Source organism: Oncorhynchus keta, chromosome 29 (genome assembly GCF_023373465.1).
Source record: "Oncorhynchus keta strain PuntledgeMale-10-30-2019 chromosome 29, Oket_V2, whole genome shotgun sequence".
Lineage (NCBI taxonomy): Eukaryota > Metazoa > Chordata > Actinopteri > Salmoniformes > Salmonidae > Oncorhynchus > Oncorhynchus keta.
Genome location: NC_068449.1, coordinates 15,828,577 through 15,851,822, shown reverse-complemented (window position 1 = coordinate 15,851,822; position 23,246 = coordinate 15,828,577). Strand labels below are relative to the sequence as shown.

At 42.2% G+C, this 23,246-nt stretch overlaps 1 protein-coding gene and 2 pseudogenes across 1 annotated transcript in view; 1 reads left to right on the top strand and 2 right to left on the bottom strand.

Annotated features, from left to right (window-relative positions):
- The window catches only part of LOC118362337 (filamin-A-interacting protein 1-like), a 34,034-nt gene extending 29,867 nt beyond the window's left edge, over window positions 1-4,167 (bottom strand). The window contains exon 1 of the mRNA XM_035742581.2: window positions 3,401-4,167. The gene's annotated coding sequence lies outside the window, so the exon portion shown is untranslated. The remainder of the gene's footprint in view (window positions 1-3,400) is intronic.
- A 2,817-nt stretch (window positions 4,168-6,984) lies between these two features.
- LOC127913443 (acireductone dioxygenase-like) lies at window positions 6,985-7,869 on the top strand (annotated as a pseudogene).
- A 4,867-nt stretch (window positions 7,870-12,736) lies between these two features.
- Window positions 12,737-23,246, bottom strand: part of LOC118362152 (trafficking protein particle complex subunit 12-like) — a 40,138-nt pseudogene continuing 29,628 nt past the window's right edge.

The following is a 23,246-nucleotide window of genomic DNA, read 5'->3' as shown; positions in this document are numbered from 1 at the left end:
AACAGATATGATATTCACAACTCTACTGTGCTGGGTAGCAACCCAATTCACTTGATCTATTGAGGGAGCAGCATGGAGTAGGCTTACAGAATCTGTAAATGGACACCAACAAATCAAGCACCAAATTCCTTGAGTAACATGACGTGATTGGATATCATGTTTAAAAGGAGATTCTAAGGGGGTGGGGCACAAGGCATGTTCAGAATGTTGCATAAAGACCATATAGAGGCTGCAAATTACACATGGGTGAAGCACACTCACATACATGTGAACACACCCACATTCTGAAATGGCATTTTTGTCCCCTCCAGTTTTATCATTGGGATGTGATATAAAACGAGGTAACAGTGTGCTGTAGGACCATGCGGACGCCTCCGAGTGGTCGGGTAGGCTGTTTGGAGTGTATATATATATTATATCCCCCCCACTTCGAAAACCAAAGTTGCGCCCCTTACTAGGCCATAATTCCATAAAATGTCAATGGTCTGCTGTGCTCTGTCCATGTATGTTCCACTGACATCACATGACATTACAGGACCCTTTCACACTGCTGAAAAAAGTTATACACATTTAGCCTAACTTGAATCGTCTGTCCAACTCAAGAGTTGCCTAGTTAAATAAAGGTTAAATAAACATTTGATAAAAAGAGCTCCAACAGTCAGCCAGTACAGACGCTGAGATCCCAGAGCGATAAGGCAGCTTTCTGAATCATGGATCGGTCAGCAAATATGTTCAAAACCGTCCAAATAAATGACGTGAAAAAATGGAAGTCTCCAGCAGTCTATCATGATGTCACTCCCCCACTGACTGGGAGGAAGAGAGGAAGCGAGGCGCAGCCTGGTTGATTTGAGATCACGTATTACTACAATTGCTACAATAAGACTCACTTCAGGGAATGCAAAGTCTCCCTACCTGAACCTTTCAAAAGTTCAGCAAGAAGCTCTCGGAATGACTGCTTTTTCTAGCGAGAAGATAGGGCGAAGGTCAGTAAGAATGGGGCCAGAACCATTTGCAATGAATAGCATCACTATCCCAAGCTACTGACGATTAATATAGATACATCTGTGACATACAGAAGTAATAGGATTCAAAAGATTCCTTTAAGATATCACATTGAAGGAGAGGACTTCTCTCGTCACAAGATTTGGAGAATGTCAAGATGGTTTACTATGAACTTAATAAGAGAGCAAAGCCCACCAGCTGCGTGGTCATTCAATGTATGCTGATGAAGCACTGTGGTTTTCCTTTACACTTCATAACATGGAAATGTAAGAAGCATTATTCTATGTAAAACCTAAAGGTCTGGAACAGATTCTCTACATTCATGGCTTAGTGTCATAGTAATGGGGGTGACACGTGCCAGGGACAGCTGTTGCCGAATCTCACCAGCAGGTCTGAAGGCTGCACCACAGTGACCACTGGGAGTATAGTGACCAGCCCCAGACCAGCTCCCTCTGTCTGGCCTCAACAAGGGACAGAGCCAGGGTCACTCCTCCAACCTCTCCCACTCCCACAACACACTGCAGGATACAGTCTGGCCCACTCCCAAGAGCGATGAGTTGACCACGTGAAGCAGACCTGTTACCAGATCATTCCAGAGAGTGCTGATGGCAGTGCACTGGACAGTGGACACATGCCAGGCAGATACAATCACCCTTACCATATACGCTTGCTCCCTCTCTAACTACAGCAATGAATACTTCTGTCCAATGTTGTAGACATTTCCAAGCCAAGCGTATGATGTAGCCTACATCCTACCAGAATCGCTATGCAGGCTATAAAAAATACAATTAAGAACTGGCTGTCCACTGACGATTGTGCTACAGTCTGTTGTCAATGGAAACGCCTGGTCGATAAACACCACAGTGGAGTGGTATCTCTTTCCCAATCTACCACTGCTGAAAGAGCTACATTACCTCATAAGTTAGCCATGTCCTTATCATCTCACTGATCAGAAGTAAGTGATGCAAGATCATAATAATGTAGTGACAATGGTGATTTGAGGCGAACTCAAGTGTAAAGTAAACCACTCAAACTAACATTAGGAAAGGATCTCCTCATCCCTGACCTGGACAAAGTGCCAGAAATATTAATGACAGATCTCTCTCCCCTCCTCCCTCTATCTACCATGATATTATTAAGTGTTAGGGGACCACATCAGCTGGAGTGTGAACAGTTAGCTCTCCTCTCTCTTCCAGAGCTGGTCTGCATTAGGAGCAATACAGAGACAGATCGGTGCTGAGGAGATGGATGACGGTTAACTTAAAGTATGCCTGAACACTTGAAGAAAAAAAGGTGCTATCTAGGACCTAGTTAGGAGAACCCTTAGATTAACCTTTCTAGGTTCCAGGTATAACCCGTTTGGTTCCAAGTAGAACTTTTAGGGGGTTCCATGTGGAACCCTTTCCGCAGAAGGTGCTACATGGAACTCAAAGGATTCTGCCTGGAACCAAAAAGGGTTATTCTATATGGACAGTCGAAGAACCCTTTTGGAACCCTTTTCTTGCAATTCCTATAAAAGAGAGATATGTTGCACATTTCATTTGGCTCAGCAAGATAGTGTGATGTATGTCTTGACAAATGGATTAGTTCTTATGAGAACCTAATATACATGCATTTTATATGATTGATGTCCTGGTGATAAATAAAATAATTTTACATAATTAAAAGGAATGAATAACCACGTAGAAATGATGCTGTTTCACAACAAGTTGAACCCCCGGACAAGGTTCGAGGAGACGATCCATTCCCAATGTTAACGGAGGAATCTGGATTAGTTATTCCTTATCTCCCAGCCTAAATATCTCAGGAGAACGTTATTTGTCTGGATTACGCTGTCAGCTCTAAGTCCTCACAAGGCTTTCCTTGCTAGTATAACACTAGAAGGGGTTCTCACACTGCTTTTATATAACAATGACAGAGGAATAAGTAGTGATTTATATGGTACATTAGATTCATGACTTTCTCTTTCCCATGTGTGCTGTCTCAGTGCCAGTGTCTAACTCCTAATGACCATTCTACCTCCTGAGAACAGTCAAAAGACCTAAACTCTCTTAAAACATGTCATCAACTCAATGTGTTTTAATGTATGTGGACAGCATGGATTTTAACCCATTCATACTGCACAAAGCAGGCAGACAGAGTCCATTAAAATAGTGTTCCTTCACACAGTATTCTGTAACCTACAGTATATCTGTGCAGAACAGCACTGACAAAATCCAGCAACAGTAATAGCTCTCTCAGCCTTTCAAACTCATGATACTAGAGCATTTCAGCTGATAGGTTTATCTCCTGCCACGACATGGGGACATGGTTTAACTTCCCACACTGAGTAGAGATGAGAGAAGCATGCTTTCACTGAGGCACACTGTGAAGAAGACAGTAAGCTGTACTTTCTTACCTGTTCTTTCTGGTCCCCAGGGTTAGGTTTGGAGTTGTGCTTAAGGTAATCCTACAGGAGTGACTCAGTCTGCCCTTCTGTATGTGAATGTCCTCTGAAGACCTCTTCTTAATGCTACTCCTGTTCAGCTGCCCTGCTACAGAATGAATGCCATCACCATGGACAAGCTCTGCTCTCTCACTTCTCCTCTAGGATTCCAGGTCAAGAAGGAAATGCTACAGCAACGAGAGCTGGATCTAGTCCTCTCTCTCTCTCTCTCGCTCTCTCTCTACTCGCTTATCCACTCTCCCTACTTCCCTCTCTCACGCTCTCTCTCTCTCTCTCTCTCTCTCTTCTTTCTCTGTAAGTCAGCCAAAGATATACACTCTTTTTGGAGTCAGTGGGAGAGTGTTTGTGACAGAAAGAGAATGCAAAGGAGTGAGGGTGAGAAAGACCAAATAAAGGATAGAAAGCCTTGGCGGAGGAGGGAGACAGGCAATCATGGAGGCACAGTTCTGTTCCCACTCCCACTCTGTCTGTGTTTGAAAGGAGCCGTTGCTCAGCGGGGAGAGAGAGGTGCAGCAGTGTGATGTCCTTTGTCACACGTCCAGGTCTTTTCATTTACTCCTCCTTTGTCCCCAGTCTTTCAGTGTGGAGACGGAGGCTAAAGCATGGGTCTATATTTAACTACTATGCCGCCGTCACTAGGAGCTGTTAGCAGCTGAAGCCGTTTGGTTTGGAGGCTGGCTGCCTGGCTGGGTCCCTCTCTCCCCTCTCCACTCCTGACAGCTGAGCTATGCCACTTCTCTCTCTCCCATGCTGGGAACGTCCAGCACAGCCAGCCCCCCCAACCCATTGGCAGTCCAAGTCACTATCATTTTTTGAGCTAGCTAGGGCTGGGGCTGCCAGGCTCTTCAGGACTTTGGCAGTTAGACAGCTTACCACAGGGCCCACTCACATAAAAGCAAACTAAATTAGCTTGCTGAGCTAAATGTGTAGTATAGTATATTGTTTACAGTGTCGATGGGTATGTTTGGAGTTGCTGTGAGGTCATAGTGGGTGTTCTACTGCTGTTGGGACATGTGAAAGGGACTGCCACGGGTGAAAGACAAAGAGCCAAATAAGGACACAACAATGAGGAATATCCATTTCTCTATGTCATCAAATCACTAAGTACAAACAAAAACAGAAGCAAACCAAAACAGAACAGAAACTCTTATTTCACAGGATTAGCCATCCACTCCTCTGCTTTTTCCTGAGTCGCCTCAAACACTTCTGTTCACATGTACATGTATGTCACTTGTGTGGGTGTGGTGTGCTGACGTAATGTTTTGCCCAATGAAAGAACAAACACACCACACACAGAAACAAACAGAATGGTGATTATATCTTGTTGAGATACACTCACGTGGCAACATGGTGCTCTTACCTGGTCTTGGCCAATGCTATTTTTGCCAATAACTTCATTGCAACTCTTGATACCTGAAAAGACAGATACTCCAAGGGTTAATACACTCTGTAGTCTCTGCACAATGCCTCTGTGTTGTCCTGTGCCACTCCAAATGGGATCATCATTGTGAAACACAAAGCAGTTGTTTGACAGCCTCTCTCCTTTCTGTACATCATATCATCCCATAAGAACATGTGATATCGTGGATGAAGATCTATCCAAGCTGAGGTCATCACAAGTATATTTTTGATTGAATGTCATAATTTCCACACCCAGATGAGGTCATGTGGTCATGTCCAGTAGAAGGAAAGTTTGTTATTCTTTAAGTCTGTATGTATAACCTGGGATGGTGGTCAGGTGGCAGTACGCCTGGCGGTTAAGAGCATTGGGCCAGTAACTGAAAAGTTGCTTTTTTGAATCGCCCAGCCAACTAGGTAAAAAATATGCCGATGTGCCATTGAGCAAGGAACTTAACCCTAATGGCTCCTTTAAGTCGCTTTTAGATAAGAGCGTCTGCTAAATGACAAAACATTTGGTCTTATTTCACAGAATCAGCACTGTGGTTAATATGATTCACAGTTATGTGTGAAGTAGCCCTCATTTCTCACACTAACATGTCTCAGATAATCAGTGTGAATTAAAGAATACAAGACAACAGACCAAAATATCCCACCAACAGAGTTTACATAAAGATGCAATTATGGTTTTCTTTTTGACCAAAAAGCTTTTCAGTCTTATAGTTGGTGTCCTTCAGGACAAGCACACAGATACTACAGCATTTGCACTATTTGTGGTTTAAGTCACCTTTAACTGACTGAATGAAGCTTACTGGTCCTTTGTAGCCCAGTTGGTAGAACATGGTGCTTGTACTGCCAGGGTTGTGGGTTTGGTTCCTGGGACCACCCATATATAGAATATATGCACGCATGACTGTAAGTCACTTTGGGTAAAAGCATCTGCTAAATGGCATATATTATTTTATTATTGAATGAAACACATGTACTGTAAGTCAACCCCACTCTATCTCTCTCTCCTAGGAAGCTCCAACCTTTAGCATAGCAACAGAAGACATTTATAAGGGCCCATCCAACAATACCATGACCAAAACACTGCTGCCTGTCACCATTAGCAACACCAAGTCACTTCCTGTTTTTTTGCCCAGACATCACCTCAGCCCTCTCTCTGGTTCCTCTGGGATGTGGGCCGCGGGGTTGGGCCTGCTGAATGTGTCAAGACCCTTATGCGCACGCAATGGACCTGGCAGCTATGTCTGCTCCAGAACAACAATTTGGTGACACAGGTAGACAACGATTCTGATAGTTCGGTTTGTCATATTCCAGTGGTCTATTTTTCCTGTGTTGGATCTTCAAGAAGCATCTATACGAAGAGTATTTTTCAATCAATGTGATTTATGCTACAGCTAAATACCCAGTCAGTTGTCACTGATATGAGAAAACACTGGATCACATGATCCTGACTCAAGTTGTAGCATCTCAATGACAAACAAGTAACACAGCAATGGTGTCTGTCGCTCCACCTACTTGACTGCCACCTTGTGGTGAGTTGTGGATAGTACAATGAAGCTGCAAACAGGCATGCACCCATAGCTGGCTGGCACGCTACACTAGGCTACAGTGCAGTGTGTATTTTACCAGTTACCCATTACAGTAAGTAATGTTTTTTCTGAGCCACTGATTGCCAACAAATTAGTTATTACAACTAAACATCATCAAACCCATGAATTGGGTTCGTCCAACACAGTTAAGTGAATTCAACCTATTATGGTTGCCTACTGATTTATTTAAATTAGGATATTCAGTGAGATGGAAAATACGAGTGTTCCCAGTCCCACCTTTTTTCCCATGTCTTGTTGAAGTGAGTTGAAAGTAGGTATCTTTGCCAACAATGTCAAGGATTGCTGGTTCAAGTACCCCTCAGGTTGTCCCCCCTCAATCACTGCTCTAGCCTACTGAAAACACATTTTTAATGCTTTATTGACAGTGAAAAGTGTTAAAATGTGGCCTTTTATTTTGAAGGTTTCCTCATTACCATATCAAAGTGATGTCATCATTTGTGTTTTTATCACATGCGTTTTCTTATGTTACTAGCGAAACATCTACTGTATCTCTATTTTATTGAACATTTATTCCGTGCCATGGCGTTGATTGAGGCTTGGTTCATGGACGATTCTGAAAAGATCAGAGGATGCCGCGTAAACTAAACCCAAACAAACCTGTGTCTTTGGAGGAGTTAGAAAAGCTTGGCGTTTTCTACTGGAAGGTAGTTATCTGTAGCTAATAGCGAGTAAGGAACAACCTGGTAACAGCCAGTCAATCAAATGATCCATAGTACATACTTAAGCAAGGCCCGAGGAGGTGTGGTATATGGCCAATATACCACGGCTAAGGGCTATTCTTATTACGATGCAACGCGGAGTGCCTGGACACAGCCCTTAGACGTGGTATATTGGCGACATATCACAAACCCCCGAGGTGCATTATTGCTATTATAAACTGGTTACCAACATAATTAGAGCAGTAAAACGAAACATTTTGTCATACCCGTGGTATACAGTCTGATATACCATGGCTTTCAGCCAAACAGAATTCAGGGCTCGAACCACCCAGTTTATAATATAAGCTATAGACCTAGGCTATAGGAAGAGCAACTTGATAACAACTTTAGCTGTTTGCTAGACAAGCTTCAGCTATCAAGAAAAATGTGTCAACGTTTAGCTAGCTAGCTATTTTGTTATTCACTATCATATACAAATAAATGTGACTGTAGCTACCTAAATTAGATTGCATGAAACAGTAGTGTCTGAGTCGCCCAGACTCAGCTCACGTTTGGAAGGATGATCTGACCTCGCGAGACTAGAGTGACTGGTTGATTCAGTACTGTCCTTGTCTTCAGTTAGATGCTGATATTTATGAGACAGACCCCGTGCTGGAAAAGATCTGTAAAGTAATGCAGTACGAGATACTCCGACATCATCATTATCTATGAGGATAAACTACCCACCTATGAGGACAAGGTATAGCATAGTGAAAAATAACGAATTTTAGTCGGCTCACATTACAATTTATGTTTTGTACGTTATTTATAATGAGGGATACCTGGAGGAAATCGGACCTCTCTGAACTGAAAATGGATGACCCTTCCTTCAGTAAAATATAGTTTTACCTGACCCTCCCTGAACGCTTGAAAAAACAACAAGTGACCCTCCCCTATACCCAATATAATGAAACAAAGTGGATAGCAGATTACATACCTACCTCTTCCCCTCACTCCTAGACAGACCAGAGCCTTCAGATACGCAGTTTCATAATCTGTTCTTCATTTTGTAAGCATTAGCCTACATGGCAAAGTAGCCAGAAGGTTGTGGATTCACATTCCACCTCGGACAAGGGTAGAGGTAAAAAGATCTCCATTATATTGAATGCACTGCATGAATCTATTATCTTATTTGCTGTCCTAGAAAAAAATGGGCACAGTTCATATAAGGAAATCAGTCAATTTAAATAAATTCATTAGGCCCTAATCTAAGGATTTTAAATGACTGGACAGGGGCGCAACCATAGGCCCACCCACTTGGGAGCCCGGCCCACCTACTGGGGAGCCAGGCCAAGCTAATCAGAATGAGTTTTATCCCTACAAAAGGGCATAATAACAGACAGAAATACTCCATTTCATCAGCTGTCCTGGTGGCTGGTCTCAGACGATTCCGCAGGTGAAGAAGCCAGATATGGAGATCCTGGGCTGGCGTGGTTACACGTGGTCTGCGGTTGTGAGGCCGGTTAGACGTACTGCCAAATTCTCTAAAACAGCGATGGAGGCAGCTTATGGTAGAGAAATAAACATGAAATTATCTGGAAACAGCTCTGGTGGACATTCCTGCAGTCAGCATGCCAATTGCACACTCCCTTAAAACTTGAGACATCTGTGGCATTGTGTTGTGTGACAAAACTGCACATTTTAGAGTGGCCTTTTATTGTCCCCAGCACAAAGGGCACCTGTGTAATGATCATGCTGTTTAATTATCTTCTTGATATCCTATCTTGACAAATCAAATCAAGAGTCGGCTTTCTATTCCGCAACAAAGCCTCCTTCACTCACGCCGCCAACTTACCCTCGTAAAACTGACTATCCTACCGATCCTCGACTTCGGCGATGTCATCTACAAAATTGCTTCCAACACTCTCCTCAGCAAACTGGATGCAGTTTATCACAGTGCCATCCGTTTTGTCACTAAAGCACCTTATTCCACCCACCACTGCGACCTGTATGCTCTAGTCGGCTGGCCCTCGCTACATATTCGTCGCCAGACCCACTGGCTCCAGGTCATCTACAAGTCCATGCTAGGTAAAGCTCCGCCTTATCTCATGAGGTTCATTGGTCATGATGGCAACACCCACCCGTAACACGCGCTCCAGCAGGTGTATCTCACTGATCATCCCTAAAGCCAACACCTCATTTGGCCGCCTTTCGTTCCAGTTCTCTGCCATACCAACTTCAAACATCTGCTATCTGAGCAGCCAACCGATCGCTGCCGCTCTCCATAGTCTATCGGTAAATAGCCCACCCATTTTTACCTACCTCATCCCCATACTGTTTTTATTAATTTTATTTTCTGCTCTTTTGCACACCAATATCTCTACCTGTACATTACCATCTGATCATGTATCACTCCAGTGTTAATCTGCAAAATTGTAATTATTCGCCTACCTCCTCATGCCTTTTGCACACATTGTATATAGACTCTCCTTTTTTTCTACTGTATTGTTAATTGTTTACTCCATGTGTAACTCTGTGTTGTCTGTTCACACTGCTATGCTTTATCTTGGCCAAGTCGCAGTTGCAAATGAGAACTTGTTCTCAACTAGCCTACCTGGTTAAATAAAGGTGAAATAAAAAAAAATAAAAAATAAAAATTGGCAAAGGAGAAATGCTCACTAACAGGGATGTAAACAAATTGGTGCACAAAATGTGAGAGAAATAAGCTTTTTGTGTGTATGGAGCATTTCTGGGATCTTTTACTTCAGAAAATACTGGGCTAATAAAGAATACTAGTATAGAACAAGACCCGCACACTGTTAAAGCTCCCAATTCACTGCTTTGTTGACATTTCGATCCGAAACGGATCTTCATCAGGTCACAGTGCTCACATCCCAAAATATACACATTTCACCTCACAGGACCATTGCAGACATGACGCATGGTGGGTGCAATATACATTTGTATATCTCTAATAATTAAATAAAAGTGAGATGTAACGGTTTCCAGAAAATAATATGTATTTACAAAATTATCTTTTATTTCAGCTCATGAAACATGGGACCAACACTTTAAATGTTGCGTTTTATATTTTTGTTTACTATACATGAGTGAGAAACAAGATTAACTCTACTAAGCAGAAATACCAAAAAGCTCTTGTATTTAGGAATCAAATCACTACTGACGTCAGTAGTAGAGGACTCACAAGTGTTGATTGATTAAAGGCCTACCTCAATTGTAAGATGTATAGAACTTGATGTACGGATAAGTAGTTTGTACTTGTGAAAATACAATTGCAGTTCTATTTTCAATCATTCAGTTGATTGTCTATTAATGAACATCTCATCTGTCACTTTTCACCAACAGTGTCTATGTACCACATTTCAATTGTATTTCCAGATTCCTGCAATTTGTTGTTTGTCATTTCTCCACATGATGCACTTATTTTATTTTTGCACGATGGTCAGTTTATTTGGATAAAGAATAGTCATTTAAACATGTAAACAAACAGTGATACAGAGATCATAATAGAATAATTCAATTAAATACATTGAATCATTTTATACAAGAATCCTTTTTACAAGTTGTACATTTTCCCTACTTATAATATGTACAGTATTAAATGATTACATATCTATTTTACTTTTGTTTTGTGGAGAGGGGTGTATCCTGAGCCAAGTCACACTCAATTGAAAAGGTACAGAAGAGCCGTGGTTGATTTTACGGGACGAAGTCACAGATCTGGGGGGAAGTAACATGATTTCAGGTTAATGATGTACTCTGGTCTTAATCAGACAGGAATGTGAAACGTCTCCCTCGTCTAAAAACCTTGTACTGTATGTCAGTGGAGGCTGCTGAGGGGAGGACGGCTCATAATAATGTCTGGAATGAGTTTAATGGAATGGTATCAAACACATCAACAACGTGGTTTCCATGTGGATGATGCCTTTCCATTGACTCCATTCCAGACATTATTATGAGCCATCCTCCCCTCAGCAGCCCCCACTTCTGTATATATTCACATACATATCCTATCAGAGTCACACAATCATTTCATTTGCATCTACTACTATAACGTGGCAAGTGGATTTGCCTGCACTGAAGGGACAGTTTGTGTTCCTGCTCTGGAGTTCAGGCAGGGTAATGGCTATGTTGTTTAGTGGAGTCTTATGAAACTCAAGACTAGGACTATCCTCCTGATGGGCCCCTGTGCTGGCAATTGTTTTGTTCCAATCTTAATAGTGACCTACAGGGGTCCCATACCTCCCCGGTTCCCTCTACACCAGTTTGAGGCACTGTGTGTTGAAGCAGTCTCCCTCTCGGCAGGCCACTGACTCCAGCAAGGCCTGTTTCTTCTGGGTGGAGCGGGGCGACTCCAGCAGGACCTGTTTCTTCTGGGTGGAGCGGGGCGACTTCAACAGGGCCTGTTTCTTCTGGGTGGAGCGGGACGACTCCAACAGGGCCTGTTTCTTCTGGGTGGAGCGGGACGACTCCAGCAGGGCCTGTTTCTTCTGGGTGGAGCGGGGCGACTCCAGCAGGGCCTGTTTCTTCTGGGTGGAGCGGGACGACTCCAGCAGGGCCTGTTTCTTCTGGGTGGAGCGGGACGACTCCAGCAGGGCCTGTTTCTTCTGGGTGGAGCGGGACGACTCCAGCAGGGCCTGTTTCTTCTGGGTGGAGCGGGACAACTCCAGCAGGGCCTGTTTCTTCTGGATGGAGCGGGACGACTCCAGCAGGGCCTGTTTCATCTGGGTGGAGCGGTACGACTCCAGCAGGGCCTGTTTCTTCTGGTTGGAGCGGGACGACTCCAGCAGGGCCTGTTTCTTCTGGGTAGAGTGGGACGACTCCAGCAGGGCCTGTTTCTTCTGGGTGGAGCGGGCCGACTCCAGCAGGGCCTGTTTCTTCTGGGTGGAGCGAGACGACTCCAGCAGGGCCTGTTTCTTCTGGGTGGAGCAGGCCGACTCCAGCAGGGCCTGTTTCATCTGGGTGGAGTGGGACGACTCCAGCAGGGCCTGTTTCATCTGGGTGGAGCGGGACGACTCCAGCAGGGTCTGTTTCTTCTGGGTGGAGCGGGACGACTCCAGCAGGGCCTGTTTCTTCTGGGTGGTGCGGGACGACTCCAGCAGGGCCTGTTTCTTCTGGGTGGAGCGGGTCGACTCCAGCAGGGCCTGTTTCTTCTGGGTGGAGCCTGGGGTGGAGCGGGCGACTCCAGCAGGGCCTGTTTCATCTGGGTGGAGCGGGGCGCAGGGCCTCCAGCAGGGCCTGTTTCTTCTGGGTGGAGCAGGACCAGCTGTTTCTTCTGCAGGGCCTGTTTCATCTGGGTGGAGCGGGACAACTGGGTGGAGCCAGCAGGGCCTGTTTCTTCTGGGTGGGGCAGGACGACTCCTGCAGGGCCTGTTTCATCTGGGTGGAGCGGGTCGACTCCAGCAGGGCCTGTTTCTTCTGGGTGGAGCGGGACGACTCCAGCAGGGCCTGTTTCTTCTGGGTGGAGCAGGTCGACTCCAGCAGGGCCTGTTTCTTCTGGGTGGTGCGGGACGACTCCAGCAGGGCCTGTTTCTTCTGGGTGGAGCGGGTCGACTCCAGCAGGGCCTGTTTCTTCTGGGTGGAGCGGGTCGACTCCAGCAGGGCCTGTTTCATCTGGGTGGAGCGGGGCGACTCCAGCAGGGCCTGTTTCTTCTGGGTGGAGCAGGACGACTCCAGCAGGGCCTGTTTCTTCTGGGTGGAGCGGGACGACTCCAGCAGGGCCTGTTTCTTCTGGGTGGAGCGGGTCGACTCCAGCAGGGCCTGTTTCTTCTAGGTGGAGCAGGACGACTCCAGCAGGGCCTGTTTCTTCTGGGTGGAGCGGGACGACTCCAGCAGGGTCTGTTTCTTCTGGGTGGAGCGGGCCGACTCCAGCTCGTACATGGTGGCCAGGTTGAAGAGGAGGTACAGGACAGAGTCCGGCTGCACCAGGCCCTCCAGCTGGCTCAGGGACTCCTTCAGACGGCCCAGATACAACAGGCACACCGCCACGTTGTTATTCACCTATAGGAGAGAGGGAAGTTAATGACCTGCAGGGAGAGAAAGGGGCAGAAGTGGTATTACTCTACTGAAAGAGGGAGAAAGGCATTGTACAGTGGGGCAAAAAAGTATTTAGTCAGCCACCAATTGTGCAAGTTCTCCCACTTAAAAAGATGAGAGAGGCCTGTAATTTTCATCATAGGTACACTTCAACTATGACAGACAAAATTAGAAAAAAAAATCCAGAAAATCACACTGTAGGATTTTTAATGAATTTATTTGCAAATTATGGTGGAAAATAAGTATTTGGTCACCTACAAACAAGCAAGATTTCTGGCTCTCACAGACCTGTAACTTTTTCTTTAAGAGGCTCCTCTGTCCTCCACTCGTCACCTGTATTAATGGCACCTGTTTGAACTTGTTATCAGTATAAAATACACCTGTCCACAACCTCAAACAGTCACACTCCAAACTCCACTATGGCCAAGACCAAAGAGCTGTCAAAGGACACCAGAAACAAAATTGTAGTCCTGCACCAGGCTGGGAAGACTGAATCTGCAATAGGCAAGCAGCTTGGTTTGAAGAAATCAACTGTGGGAGCAATTATTAGGAAATGGAAGACATACAAGACCACTGATAATCTCCTTCGATCTGGGGCTCCACACAAGATCTCACCCCGTGGGGTCAAAATGATCACAAGAACGGCAAGCAAAAATCCCAGAACCACACAGGGGGACCTAGTGAATGACCTGCAGAGAGCTGGGACCAAAGTAACAAACACTACCATCAGTAACACACTACGCCGCCAGGGACTCAAATCCTGCAGTGCCAGACGTGTCCCCCTGCTTAAGCCAGTACATGTCCAGGCCCGTCTGAAGTTTTCTAGAGAGCATTTGGATGATCCAGAAGAAGATTGGGAGAATGTCATATGGTCAGATGAAACCAAAATATAGCTTTTTGGTAAAAACTCAACTCGTTGTGTTTGGAGGACAAAGAATGCTGAGTTGCATCCAAAGAACACCACACCTACTGTGAAGCATGGGGGTGGAAACATGCTTTGGGACTGTTTTTCTGCAAAGGGACCAGGACGACTGATCTGTGTAAAGGAAAGAATGAATGGGGCCATGTATCGTGAGATTTTGAGTGAAAACCTCCTTCCATCCGCAAGGGCATTGAAGATGAAACGTGGCTGGGTTTTTTAGCATGACAATGATCCCAAACACACCGCCCGGGCAACAAAGGAGGGGCTTCGTAAGAAGCATTACATGGTCCTGGAGTGGCCTAGCCAGTCTCCAGATCTCAACCCCATAGAAAATCTTTGGAGGGAGTTGAAAGTCTGTATTGCCCAGCAACAGCCCCAAAACATCACTGCTCTAGAGGAGATCTGCATGGAGGAATGGGCCAAAATACCAGCAACAGTGTGTGAAAACCTTGTGAAGACTTACAGAAAACGTTTGACCTCTGTCATTGCCAACAAAGGGTATATAACAAAGTATTGAAATAAACTTTTGTTATTGACCAAATACTTATTTTCCACCATAATTTGCAAATAAATTAATAAAAAATCCGTCAATGTGATTTTCTGGATTTTTTCCCCTCATTTTGTCTGTCATAGTTGAAGTGTACCTATGATGAAAATTACAGGCCTCTCTCATCTTTTTAAGTGGGAGAATATGCACAATTGGTGGCTGACTAAATACTTTTTTTGCCCCACTGTATGTCTGCATAGAGAGGGGCGAATGCAGAAATGAGTTAATTGCACGTAGAGAGGAGAGAGTAAAGAGTCATTTGCCTGAGGGAGAAGGGCCCTGCAGAGAGGAGAGATAAGAAAGATGTTATTTGTCCAGGGAGAGAGGGGATAAGACATGGTTATTGCCTTAGGAGAAGAGAGGGATGCTGTTTTCTTGCCTGAGGAGAGAGGGATATGCCATACAGCCAAGGGGAGAGATCGGTTTCAAAATAGAGTGCATTCATTTACAGTCTCTAAGAATGTACAACTTCTGATGTAGTAAGTGAATCAATTATAGCTGTCATAAACTGTTGTAGATTGCGTGATCGCCTACCACAGGGTTTTTGGGGTCGATCTTCAGGACCTCTGTGAAGGGGGAGAGTGCCTCTGAGTAGTTGTTCTGACTGAGGTAGACGAAGGACCTGAAACCCACACACAAGTCAGCTGGGTTACTTCAGTGATTCTGTGTGAAGATGTGGCAATCGGCCATGTGACAGGAATGAACAGAAATGTCAATCAACACAGTGTGAATGTCACTGTTGTGTTTCCTAACAAAGCATCACAAAGTGGCAAATACACAAGTGTGACCCCCTGTTCCAACTCACATACTAGAATTGTGAGAGAAGTCTGACAGAAATATAGATAAATTCATCTCAGAAGTAATTATTTCCACTCATTCGTACCTGTTAATCAACACGTGTGTCAGTAGGTCCAGTTCCCTTCTCCAGAGAGGCTTTCTCCACATCTAGAAAATACTGCTGTTTTAATGTCTCCAATCTGGTCCAAAATAATAATTCAAACAAAAACACATTGGCATTATGTTGAGGAACCAAAAACACATTGGCATTATGTTGGGGAACCAAAAACACATTGGCATTATGTTGGGGAACCAAAAACACATTGGCATTATGTTGAGGAACCAAAAACACATTGGCATTATGTTGAGGAACCAAAAACACATTGGCATTATGTTGAGGAACCAAAAACACATTGGCATTATGTTGAGGAACCAAAAACACATTGGCATTATGTTGAGGAACCAAAAACACATTGGCATTATGTTGAGGAACCAAAAATACATTGGCATTATGTTGAGGAACCAAAAACACATTGGCATTATGTTGAGGAACCAAAAACACATTGGCATTATGTTGAGGAACCAAAAACACATTGGCATTATGTTGAGGAACCAAAAACACATTGGCATTATGTTGAGGAACCAAAAACACACTGGCATTATGTTGAGGAACCAAAAACACATTGGCATTATGTTGAGGAACCAAAAATACATTGGCATTATGTTGAGGAACCAAAAACACATTGGCATTATGTTGAGGAACCAAAAACACATTGGCATTATGTTGAGGAACCAAAAACACATTGGCATTATGTTGAGGAACCAAAAACACATTGGCATTATGTTGAGGAAAAAATACAAAAAACACATTGGCATTATGTTGAGGAACCAAAAACACATTGGCATTATGTTGAGGAACCAAAAATACATTGGCATTATGTTGAGGAACCAAAAACACATTGGCATTATGTTGAGGAACCAAAAACACATTGGCATTATGTTGAGGAACCAAAAACATTGGCACAAAAACACATGGCATTATGTTGAGGAACCAAAAACACATTGGCATTATGTTGAGGAACCAAAAACACATTGGCATTATGTTGAGGAACCAAAAACACACATTGGCATTATGTTGAGGAACCAAAAATACATTGGCATTATGTTGAGGAACCAAAACATTGGCATTATGTTGAGGAACCAAAAACACATTGGCATTATGTTGAGGAACCAAAAACACATTGGCATTATGTTGAGGAACCAAAAACACATTGGCATTATGTTGAGGAACCAAAAACACACTGGCATTATGTTGAGGAACCAAAAACACATTGGCATTATGTTGAGGAACCAAAAATACATTGGCATTATGTTGAGGAACCAAAAACACATTAGCATTATGTTGAGGAACCAAAAACACATTGGCATTATGTTGAGGAACCAAAAACACATTGGCATTATGTTGAGGAACCAAAAACACATTGGCATTATGTTGAGGAACCAAAAACACATTGGCATTATGATGAGGAACCAAAAACACACTGGCATTATGTTGAGGAACCAAAAACTCATTGGCATTATGATGAGGAACCAAAAACACACTGGCATTATGTTGAGGAACCAAAAATACATTGGCATTATGATGAGGAACCAAAAACACATTGGCATTATGTTGAGGAACCAAAAACACACTAGCATTATGTTGAGGAACCAAAAACACACTGGCATTATGTTGAGGAACCAAAAACACACTGGCATCATTTTGAGGAACCAAAAACACATTGGCATTATGTTGGGGAACCAAAAACACATTGGCATTATGTTGAGGAACCAAAAACACATTGGCATTATGTTGGGGAACCAAAAACACATTGGCATTATGATGAGGAACCAAAAACACATTAGCATTATGTTGAGGAACCAAAAACACATTGGCATTATGTTGAGGAACCAAAAACACATTGGCATTATGTTGAGGAACCAAAAACACATTGGCATTATGATGAGGAACCAAAAACACACTGGCATTATGTTGAGGAACCAAAAACTCATTGGCATTATGATGAGGAACCAAAAACACACTGGCATTATGTTGAGGAACCAAAAATACATTGGCATTATGTTGAGGAACCAAAAACACATTGGCATTATGTTGAGGAACCAAAAACACATTGGCATTATGTTGAGGAACCAAAAACACATTGGCATTATGTTGAGGAACCAAAAACACATTGGCATTATGATGAGGAACCAAAAACACACTGGCATTATGTTGAGGAACCAAAAACTCATTGGCATTATGATGAGGAACCAAAAACACATTGGCATTATGATGAGGAACCAAAAACACATTGGCATTATGATGAGGAACCAAAAACACATTGGCATTATGTTGAGGAACCAAAAACACACTGGCATTATGTTGAGGAACCAAAAACACACTGGCATTATGTTGAGGAACCAAAAACACACTGGCATCATTTTGAGGAACCAAAAACACATTGGCATTATGTTGGGGAACCAAAAACACATTGGCATTATGTTGAGGAACCAAAAACACATTGGCATTATGTTGGGGAACCAAAAACACATTGGCATTATGATGAGGAACCAAAAACACATTAGCATTATGTTGAGGAACCAAAAATACATTGGCATTATGATGAGGAACCAAAAACACATTGGCATTATGTTGAGGAACCAAAAACACATTGGCATTATGATGAGGAACCAAAAACACATTGGCATTATGATGAGGAACCAAAAACACATTGGCATTATGATAGGGAACCAAAAACACACTGGCATTATGTTGGGGAACCAAAAACACATTGGCATTATGTTGGGGAACCAAAAACACATTGGCATTATGATGAGGAACCAAAAACACACTGGCATTATGTTGGGGAACCAAAAACACATTGGCATTATGTTGGGGAACCAAAAACACATTGGCATTATGATAGGGAACCAAAAACACACTGGCATTATGTTGGGGAACCAAAAACACATTGGCATTATGTTGGGGAACCAAAAACACATTGGCATTATGATGAGGAACCAAAAACACACTGGCATTATGTTGGGGAACCAAAAACACATTGGCATTATGTTGGGGAACCAAAAACACATTGGCATTATTTTGGGGAACCAAAAACACATTGGCATTATGTTGAGGAACCAAAAACACATTGGCATTATGTTGGGGAACCAAAAACACATTAGCATTATGATGAGGAACCAAAAACACATTGGCATTATGTTGAGGAACCAAAAACACATTGGCATTATGTTGAGGAACCAAAAACACATTGGCATTATGTTGAGGAACCAAAAACACATTGGCATTATGTTGAGGAACCAAAACACATTGGCATTAAACACATTGGCATTATGTTGAGGAACCAAAAACACATTGGCATTATGTTGAGGAACCAAAAACACATTGGCATTATGTTGAGGAACCAAAAACACATTGGCATTATGTTGAGGAACCAAAAACACATTGGCATTTGTTGAGGAACCAAAAACACATTGGCATTATGTTGAGGAACCAAAAACACATTGGCATTATGTTGAGGAACCAAAAACACATTGACATTATGTTGAGGAACCAAAAACACATTGGCATTATGTTGAGGAACCAAAAACACATTGGCATTATGTTGAGGAACCAAAAACACATTGGCATTATGTTGAGGAACCAAAAACACATTGGCATTATGATGAGGAACCAAAAACACATTGGCATTATGATGAGGAACCAAAAACACATTGGCATTATGTTGAGGAACCAAAAACACATTGGCATTATGTTGAGGAACCAAAAACACATTGGCATTATGTTGAGGAACCAAAAACACATTGGCATTATGTTGGGGAACCAAAAACACATTGGCATTATGTTGAGGAACCAAAAACACACTGGCATTATGTTGAGGAACCAAAAACACATTGGCATTATGATGAGGAACCAAAAACACATTGGCATTATGTTGAGGAACCAAAAACACATTGGCATTATGTTGAGGAACCAAAAACACATTGGCATTATGTTGAGGAACCAAAAACACATTGGCATTATGTTGAGGAACCAAAAACACATTGGCATTATGTTGAGGAACCAAAAACACATTGGCATTATGTTGAGGAACCAAAAACACATTGGCATTATGTTGAGGAACCAAAAACACATTGGCATTATGATGAGGAACCAAAAACACATTGGCATTATGTTGAGGAACCAAAAACACACTGGCATTATGTTGAGGAACCAAAAACACACTGGCATTATGTTGGGGAACCAAAAACACATTGGCATTATGTTGGGGAACCAAAAACACATTGGCATTATGATGAGGAACCAAAAACACATTGGCATTATGATGAGGAACCAAAAACACATTGGCATTATGTTGAGGAACCAAAAACACATTGGCATTATGTTGAGGAACCAAAAACACACTGGCATTATGTTGGGGAACCAAAAACACATTGGCATTATGTTGAGGAACCAAAAACACATTGGCATTATGTTGGGGAACCAAAAACACACTGGCATTATGTTGAGGAACCAAAAACACATTGGCATTATGATGAGGAACCAAAAACACATTGGCATTATGATGAGGAACCAAAAACACATTGGCATTATGATGAGGAACCAAAAACACATTGGCATTATGTTGAGGAACCAAAAACACATTGGCATTATGATGAGGAACCAAAAACACATTGGCATTATGATGAGGAACCAAAAACACATTGGCATTATGATGAGGAACCAAAAACACATTGGCATTATGTTGAGGAACCAAAAACACACTGGCATTATGATGAGGAACCAAAAACACATTGGCATTATGATGAGGAACCAAAAACACATTGGCATTATGATGAGGAACCAAAAACACATTGGCATTATGATGAGGAACCAAAAACACATTGGCATTATGATGAGGAACCAAAAACACATTGGCATTATGATGAGGAACCAAAAACACATTGGCATTATGATGAGGAACCAAAAACACATTAGCATTATGTTGAGGAACCAAAAACACATTGGCATTATGTTGAGGAACCAAAAACACACTGGCATTATGTTGAGGAACCAAAAACACATTGGCATTATGATGAGGAACCAAAAACACATTGGCATTATGTTGGGGAACCAAAAACACATTGGCATTATGATGAGGAACCAAAAACACATTGGCATTATGTTGAGGAACCAAAAACACATTGGCATTATGTTGAGGAACCAAAAACACATTGGCATTATGTTGAGGAACCAAAAACACATTGGCATTATGATGAGGAACCAAAACACACTGGCATTATGATGAGGAACCAAAAACAAATTGGCATTATGTTGAGGAACCAAAAACACATTGGCATTATGTTGAGGAACCAAAAACACATTGGCATTATGTTGAGGAACCAAAAACACATTGGCATTATGTTGAGGAACCAAAAACACATTGGCATTATGTTGAGGAACCAAAAACACATTGGCATTATGATGAGGAACCAAAAACACATTGGCATTATGTTGAGGAACCAAAAACACATTGGCATTATGATGAGGAACCAAAAACACATTGGCATTATGTTGAGGAACCAAAAATACATTGGCATTATGATGAGGAACCAAAAACACATTGGCATTATGTTGAGGAACCAAAAACACTTTGGCATTATGTTGAGGAACCAAAAACACATTGGCATTATGTTGGGGAACCAAAAACACACTGGCATTATGATGAGGAACCAAAAACACATTGGCATTATGATGAGGAACCAAAAACACATTGGCATTATGTTGAGGAACCAAAAACACATTGGCATTATGTTGAGGAACCAAAAACACATTGGCATTATGATGAGGAACCAAAAACACATTGGCATTATGTTGAGGAACCAAAAACACACTGGCATTATGATGAGGAACCAAAAACACATTGGCATTATGATGAGGAACCAAAAACACATTGGCATTATGTTGAGGAACCAAAAACACATTGGCATTATGTTGAGGAACCAAAAACACATTGGCATTATGTTGAGGAACCAAAAACACATTGGCATTATGTTGAGGAACCAAAAACACATTGGCATTATGATGAGGAACCAAAAACACACTGGCATTATGTTGGGGAACCAAAAACACATTGGCATTATGATGAGGAACCAAAAACACATTGGCATTATGTTGAGGAACCAAAAACACATTGGCATTATGTTGAGAAACCAAAAACACATTGGCATTATGTTGAGGAACCAAAAACACATTGGCATTATGTTGAGGAACCAAAAACACACTGGCATTATGTTGAGGAACCAAAAACACATTGGCATTATGTTGAGGAACCAAAAACACATTGGCATTATGCATTATGTTGGAACCAAAAACACATTGGCATTATGTTGAGGAACCAAAAACCAAAAACACATTGGCATTATGTTGAGGAACCAAAACACATTGGCATTATGTTGAGGAACCAAAAACACACTGGCATTATGTTGGGGAACCAAAAACACATTGGCATTATGTTGGGGAACCAAAAACACACATTGGCATTATGATGAGGAACCAAAAACACATTGGCATTATGTTGAGGAACCAAAAACACATTGGCATTATGTTGAGGAACCAAAAACACATTGGCATTATGTTGAGGAACCAAAAACACATTGGCATTATGTTGAGGAACCAAAAACACATTGGCATTATGTTGAGGAACCAAAAACACATTGGCATTATGTTGAGGAACCAAAAACACACTGGCATTATGTTGAGGAACCAAAAACACATTGGCATTATGATGAGGAACCAAAAACACATTGGCATTATGTTGAGGAACCAAAAACACATTGGCATTATGATGAGGAACCAAAAACACATTGGCATTATGTTGAGGAACCAAAAACACATTGGCATTATGATGAGGAACCAAAACACATTGGCATTATGATGAGGAACCAAAAACACATTGGCATTATGTTGAGGAACCAAAAACACATTGGCATTATGTTGAGGAACCAAAAACACACTGGCATTATGATGAGGAACCAAAAACACATTGGCATTATGATGAGGAACCAAAAACACATTGGCATTATGTTGAGGAACCAAAAACACATTGGCATTATGATGAGGAACCAAAAACACACTGGCATTATGATGAGGAAAAAACACAAATGTTGGGGAACAAAACACTGGCATTATGTTGAGGAACCAAAAACACATTGGCATTATGATGAGGAACCAAAAACACATTGGCATTATGATGAGGAACCAAAAACACATTGGCATTATGATGAGGAACCAAAAACACATTGGCATTATGATGAGGAACCAAAAACACATTGGCATTATGTTGAGGAACCAAAAACACATTGGCATTATGATGAGGAACCAAAAACACATTGGCATTATGATGAGGAACCAAAAACACATTGGCATTATGATGAGGAACCAAAAACACATTGGCATTATGTTGAGGAACCAAAAACACACTGGCATTATGATGAGGAACCAAAAACACATTGGCATTATGATGAGGAACCAAAAACACATTGGCATTATGAACCAAAAACACATTGATTATGAAACCAAAAACACATTGGCATTATGATGAGGAACCAAAAACACACTGGCATTATGATGAGGAACCAAAAACACATTGGCATTATGATGAGGAACCAAAAACACATTGGCATTATGATGAGGAACCAAAAACACATTGGCATTATGATGAGGAACCAAAAACACATTGGCATTATGTTGAGGAACCAAAAACACATTGGCATTATGATGAGGAACCAAAAACACATT